General features: G+C 34.1%; 1 protein-coding gene across 1 annotated transcript in view; it reads left to right on the top strand.

The window, feature by feature from the left end:
* The first annotated feature begins 3,621 nt into the window (after positions 1-3,621).
* LOC137637910 (large ribosomal subunit protein eL22-like) overlaps positions 3,622-7,774 on the top strand; it is a 257,432-nt gene continuing 253,279 nt past the window's right edge. Inside the window, exon 1 of the mRNA XM_068370023.1 lies at positions 3,622-4,533. The gene's annotated coding sequence lies outside the window, so the exon portion shown is untranslated. The remainder of the gene's footprint in view (positions 4,534-7,774) is intronic.

The raw sequence follows: 7,774 nt of genomic DNA, 5'->3' as shown, positions 1-7,774 counted from the left end.
AAAGGAAAGTGTGTAGGACAACTTGAGTAATAGTAGCACCAACTTATCCTGAAGAGAATCTACTGTACTCAAGATTCCAAAGTCTACCTTCAGAGAAAGCGACATATTGGTGAAATTTTGGAATGGTAAGGAAATCTCGTTATAATGACAGGATACAATTCCCTTATTTTTCTTCAAACTCATTTTTGTTACGTGCTGAGAGAGAGAGAGAGAGAGAGAGAGAGAGAGAGAGAGAGAGAGAGAGAGAGAGAGAGAGAGAGAGAGAGAGAGAGAGATATGCTGTCCGTTAAATAAAAATGCGAAGATTTCTTCTCGTTTAATGATATAATATCATCATCCGTTACTTGCTCAGTGCAGAACAAAAGCCTCGGTCATGTCCTTCCACTTGCGTCTGTTCATGGTGTTTCTGTGGTAGACCACGCCCGCAAACTTACTTAGTTCGTCGATCCATCGTGTTCTTTAGGGACCAATTCAGTTTTTCTTAATAACCATCTTCTGTCAGTTATTCTCATTATATGTCCTCCCCCTATCCATTTCTTTTTCTTACGTGTTAGAATATCTTCTACTCTGGTTTGCTCCCGTACCCAGGGTGCACTTTTTCTGTTTCTTAGTGTTATTTCCATCATATTTCTTTCCATAGCTGTTTGAGTTGTAACTAGCGTGTATATATATATATGTATATATATATATATATATATATATATATATATGTATATGTATATATATATATATATACACACGCACACACACACACACACATATATATATATATATATATATATATATATATATATATATATATATATATATATATATATATATATATATAATCTCCGCGTCCGTCAGACAGAATTTAAAGATCAGGGGAAAATGTCCGATGACCCCGTGTGCAGTGTTATGATGAGTGGCACTTTCTCAACTGACTAAAGATGGCGACGATGCCCAGTAACACCCCCCCCCCCCTTTGTACTGTTCCCAGGTGGGTGTGATGTAGGGTTTACGGGGGACGTAAATCATGGCGCCTCGTTGCTGTGGATTCTGCTGAATGCACGTCTAATGTGAATCCACATTTGATCTATGTACATGTGCTGAACCCGGATTCAGACGCCTGGGACATCGTAAGAAAGGACGTGGCACTAACGGCCTATGGGGAGCACTTGACTCCCGATTACCACCTCCACGCTAAGACCACTCATGAATGGCAGAGGCAAGGGACAGTGACATTACATTGCCCTATCAAGTAGGACAATGCCTCAGAGATTAATCATATAACCCCCTTCTGCTCCCAAGCTAGGACCAAGGATTGCCTAGCAAAATCTGCTGATGACTCAGCAGATAGACCGCTAGGCTCCCCCAAACCCCCCATCCTTAGCTCACAAGGATGTTGAGGTTGTAGTAACCAAAGGAACTAACGAGTTTGAGCGAGACTCGAACCCCAGTTTGGCGTTACCACATCGGCCACCACACCCCTTGAAACAAATAATAGAAGAGGAAAAGAGGGAAGAGGGAGAGAAAGAGGGCAAGAATGCGAACTTGCTATTTACCTTAAAATACGACTTAGAAAATCAAGTATCCCAAAACTAAATGCTTTACCGATATTACAAGTACCACCCCTCCCCCATTCATCACGCTACTGACTTGCCCTTTAATCAACATTTAATCAATAAAAATAAAATTAACTGTAACCGTGATTTTGCTTTTTCACTTGGAATAAATGTGAGAACTCTCTGTGGGAGACCAACGTTTTTCTGACGCCCTCTTCTATACAGTATAGAGTCCGTCCTTTGCAAAGTTATATAACCTTTGATTCAAGATCATCAACAATATCGGCATGAAAGCAGGGCAAGAATATATATATGTATATATATATATATATACATAAATAATATATATATATATACATATATATAGTATACATATATACATACATATATATATATATATATATATATACATATATGTATACATATATATATAGATATATATGTATATGTATATATATATATATATATATATATATATATGTATATACTGTATATATATTTGTTACATATATATATATATATATATATATATATATATATATATATATATATATATATATATATATTCTTGCCCTTCTTTCATGCCGATATTGTTGATGATCTTGAATCAAAGGTTAAATAACTTTGCAAAGACGGACTGAACATTATCTTAGTTTTACTCATATTCATTTACAGTCCTACATTTCTGATAAATTATACACAGCATGCTAAAAAATAGTTTTTAAACATTTAGATTGGATAAATGTAGTATTCAATATATATATATATTTATATATATATATGTATATATATATATATATATATATATATATGTATATATATATATGTGTATTCAGGTCTTCTATCATCTTTTGCAATTCCTCCCATCATCTTCAAATATTAGTTGTTAAGGTACTCACCATTAATATTAAATCCTACATTTATCCAATCTAAATGTTTAAAAACTACTTTTTAGCATGCTGTGTGTAATTTATCAGAAATGTAGGACTGTAAATGAATATGAGTAAAACTAAGATAATGTTCAATGAAAATACAGAGACAACAGATAACGGTTATGAACGAACCTCTAAAGATTGGATTGACGAACTAAGAAAATTTGTGGGTATAGACTGGCATAGAAAGAGGTGAAAGACCATAAACAGATGGTAGTTGAAGAACATGTCTAAGGCCTCTATCCTGTAGTGGACTTGTTACGGCTGATGATGATTGATATGTATATCTGGTCATGTCAGCTCTTCCCATCCAATGAGTAGGGGGAGAAGGAGTACTCATACCCTGGTGAGAATAGTGTGTATGCATATCTAAACATTTAACGGTCTTTTGACAGGGTTGCGTACACTAATACACACACACACACACACACACACACATATATATATATATATATATATATATATATATATATATATCAATAAATATATCAATAACAATAATGCAGTCGTTTCTAGTCCACTGCAGGACTAAGGCCTCAGACATGTTAATTCAAGTGTAGCATATGGCCAGTTTTCATCAGCACGATGGCCAGTGCAGATTGGCGGTGATGGGGGGGAGGGGAGTTTTTCGTCTGGTCGTTGAAAGCAAACCAACCTAGTATGGTTGGCTCTGAGTCGTACATGTGTGTGTATGAATATATATATATATATATATATATATATATATATATATATATATATATATATATATATATATATATATATATATATATATATATATAAAGATTAAATTAAAATTTACGAGGAAGATTCCAGGAGTGCTTTCCGTTAGAGGGCATTTAAAAGACAAGACACCACCATTATCTGTTGGATGTTTATGAATCCGACCATTAAATATATTATGAGTATTACAAAGCAGATTCATCTGTCATCACTAACGGAACTGTTGTCACACTTAGACATTAGTGGAGATGTGGCAAGCGCGGTGTGACTCGCATGACGTCATAGCATAAACAAATCAAATCAGTTGTCACCGTTACGTCATTGCGTCGAAAGAACAGCTGGAGTAGCACCGCTATTTGCCACTTTTAGTTTTCTCCTTTCAGCTTAACCATTACACTTTACATTCAGTGGTTATTTCGTATATTAACCATCTCTGATTTAATTGAGCGTCCAGAAGTATTCACATTGCAAAACAGGAGATTCATCAGGTCTCTGAACCTTGCAGTTGCCTTATAATTTCCACCTCGTGGTTGTAGAAAATGAAAGCTAGTGTCTAGAATTTGTTTGCTTATTTACACTTTGTCCTATACTTTTTCGGATCTGAACGGAATCAAGAATCGAAGAGACATTTGCTGTTCCTCTACTTAAAATGTTTGTTTGATATATCGGCGGAAATTAAAACCTCTGATGGTATAACGGTGAGTGATTTATCTCGCATTTAATAGTGAAGAATGCTCATCTTGGGTGTGCCAAAGAAAACGGGAGCAATGGACACAGGGTGAAGAAAACGGAGTTGTCTGGGAATGACTCAAAGAAAACTTCCTGGGGGTGTAGAAGGAGGACCGGCGATGGAGGAGACTTTAGAGTTGACGAACACATTCAAAAATAGTTGCTATCGAGACGGGGTTAGCTGGCGTTCCGCATGTGTGTCTGTTTCCTCTTTCTCTTTCTCACTCTCACTCTCACCTACTCCATGTACACATCACACGCGGTTGAATTGACAACCTTCAAAAGTCATTTTTAGTTGATGAAAAGTTCAAGCTGCAGTGAGTCAGTACCATATCAATGACTAGTTCTTAATAATATACCTTAGTGTTATATCCGACGTTTAAATAGTTAAATAACTAGAACTGTACCATCTTTCGAAAGATATTTTATGATATTTAAAGAAAAATAGCGCATAGTTTGTTTTTTAACGAGAAACAAGATTTCGAAACAAACGCATCGTAGGCTACTCGCGGGCGCGGAAAAGAAATGTTTTTTTGAAAAAGTGAAGTGTTTTTTATGTGACTTTCTAGTGACATTCAGGTTTTCTAACAATTTAGGAGTCTCAGGTAAGATCTCTTGTCGCTTTTTGTGGATTTCGTTTAAAAAATAAGCAAGTAAAATGTTAGTCTGATTTTAATAGAAGGCTATACAAGAGTTTATTTTTTCTCTCTCTCACACACGAGACATGTGTTAGCGAGTGGAAGCGGAAGTGTTTTATGTGTCCCCTTTTGCTTATTCATTTCCGTTATTTTAAAATTTGCTTGTACTCTTGGCTTGTTCTGCTTTAGGAAATACTGTCATATGGAAAATATTATGCATAGTGAATATATTACTTAAGAAAATTATCATATACTGCAACATTAATATTTGTTGCACCGTTTCGTGAACAAGTTACATAAGAAGTGTACAGCAATACTCATCTATTGTTAATGATTCATTCATTTATGATATTAACATTCTCTGAAGAACAGATTCCGTTCTCTCCGCACCCCTCTTGTCACGAGCAATGAAAGATGTCTGAACAAGTAGGAAAAGGATTGGCATATGTTATCTCTTGGCTTGCATGTTTCATCGTTAGGTTTGATTTTCTTTTTTCCTATATTCAAACAAATGAAATGTGTGAATGTTTTAGTATCAAAATAATTTAGTTGCTAGATATTTGGAAGAAAGGGAAGGATACAGTATTAGTTTGATTTATTCTTTCAGAATAATTTTCTTTTGTATTTTAACACTTTCTTTTAGCTTGACCCAATTTTTATTTTTCATGGTGGAGCAAAATTTGTGGTTTTTAACTGGTGTTCAGAAAATACATTTGTGTATTCCGTCTCTCATTTCTGTTTCAGTATGAATATTTTGCGCTCTAGAACTGACGGAGAAAAAAAGGGAAATCTTTTTTTCTTTCGTGATGAACATATATATATTTTTTTTTACCGAGAATGCAAACATAAAATTTATAGACATTTTATGAATGCTTTTACTCTTAAATTTCTCTCATTAATGAAGATAAAAAAAAACTTACTTTTGTTTGAGTTGCACTTTGGATTCTACTGGTTCGTTAAATAAAGAATAATTGAATGTACTGTTATTGATGTACGAGAGAGAGAGAGAGAGAGAGAGAGAGAGAGAGAGAGAGAGAGAGAGAGAGAGAGAGAGAATCGCATGGTTATGAGCATAATTGCTAAGCAAAGAGTAGAAAGTAATTGCAAAGCAAAGATTGATTGATTGATTTGAGGTTTTCTGGCATCCTGACATCTAAGGTCATTGACGCCTACACAAAGCAAAGAGTAGAAAGTAATTTCAAAGCAAAGAGTAGAAAGTAATTTCAAAGCAAAGAGTAGAAAGTAATTGTAAAGCAAAGATTAGAAAGTAATTGCAAAGCAAAGAGTACAAAGTAATTACAAAGCAAAGAGTAGAGAGTAATTTCAAAGCAAAGAGTAGAAAGTAATTTCAAAGCAAAGAGTAGGAAGTAATTTCAAAGCAAAGAGTAGAAAGTAATTGCAAAGCAAAGCGTAGGAAGTAATTTCAAAGCAAGGGGTAGGAAGTAATTGCAAAACAAAAAGTAGAAAGTAATTGCAAAGAAGAGTAGAAAGTAATTGCAAAACAGAGAGTAGAAAGTAATTGCAAAGCAAAGAGTAGAACCAATTGCAAAGCAAAGAGTAGAAAGTAATTGCAAAGCAAAGATTTATTGATTGATTTGAGGTTTTCTGACATCCTGACATCTAAGGTCATTGACGCTGACACAAAGCAAAGAGTAGAAAGTAATTGCAAAACAAATATTAGAAAGTAATTCCAAAGCAAATATTAGAAAGTAATCGCAAAGCAGACGAGTAGAAAGTAATTCTAAAACAGATGAGTAGAAAGTAATCGCAAAGCAGACGAGTAGAAAGTAATTCTAAAACAGATGAGTAGAAAGTAATTGCAAAGCAGACGAGTAGAAAGTAATTCTAAAACAGATGAGTAGAAAGTAATTGCAAAGCAGATGAGTAGAAAGTAATTCTAAAACAGATGAGTAGAAAGTAATTGCAAAGCAGACGAGTAGAAAGTAATTTTTAGCAGATGAGTAGAAAGTACATAGCAAATGATTAGAAAGGAATTACAGAGAAAATTAGTAAAAATAATTACATAGCAAATGAGAAGGCCATGTAATACGTGTTCCATAAATTTTCCGATTCGTACTAAACCAAAAGTAACCACCATAAGTATCCCTTGCCATATCCTCAACGGCCCCAGTCAACAATTACTGACACTTTCCCTAATCTCTTCATCCGAAACTACTTGCCCGTATGAAAGTTACAGTATACAGTTACGGTCACCACCCCCACTGCAGCAATGGTAATGAAAAAAAAAAAAAAAAAGTCAGCACGGGAGCGGATATGCGCGTGCGTGTGTGTACATAGCTAGTATATATAGAGCTGACTCGAGAACGTTTGCTCGAGCAGCTGAGCGCTCTCTCTCTCTCTCTCTCTCTCTCTCTCTCTCTCTCTCTCTCTCTCTCTCTCTCTCTCTCTCTCTCTCTCTCTCTCTCTCTCTCTCTCTCTCTCTCTCACACACACACACACACATTTAAATGTGTATATATATATATATATATATATATATATATATATATATATATATATATATATATATATATATATATATATATACATATATATATATACTGTAATGTATATATACATGTGTCTTTTTTCACACATTTATGTTATATACGTCTCTCTCTCTCTCTCTCTCTCTCTCTCTCTCTCTCTCTCTCTCTCTCTCTCTCTCTCTCTCTCTCTCTCTATAATATATATATATATATATATATATATATATATATACACATATAATTTATATATATATATAATGTGTGTATATTATATATTGTGTTTGTGAAAAGAATCACTAGTTGCTCTCACATTCCTACTTTTCCTAATGAATCGAGTGCATTAAGTTTCGCAAACCCATCAGTCACTAAATATACCTTTACAGAAAACTCTCAGCAGTTCATCACAGAACCCTTAAATACAGTTTGTCATTCAATCCTGTCTTGCATTTCTTCTTTCGCTTCTTGTATATTAAGGGTCAATAAAACTTTCATAATACGTCATCTATATATGGTTTTATAATTCTACTTACCCTCTAGCATTTCTGAATTATAGATTTTTTACACTAACCTGTGCTATTTGAATTATTCCACGTGTCAAAACCATTTTGAAATATGATAATCAATTACCATTTATCTTAGCTCTCAATTTGTCCCTCTTTGTGTGATATATATATATATATATATATATATATATATATATATATATATATATATATATA

Source organism: Palaemon carinicauda, chromosome 3 (assembly GCF_036898095.1).
Source record: "Palaemon carinicauda isolate YSFRI2023 chromosome 3, ASM3689809v2, whole genome shotgun sequence".
NCBI lineage: Eukaryota > Metazoa > Arthropoda > Malacostraca > Decapoda > Palaemonidae > Palaemon > Palaemon carinicauda.
Note: the sequence above shows the minus strand (reverse complement) of the source record. Positions and strands in the feature narration are given on the sequence as shown.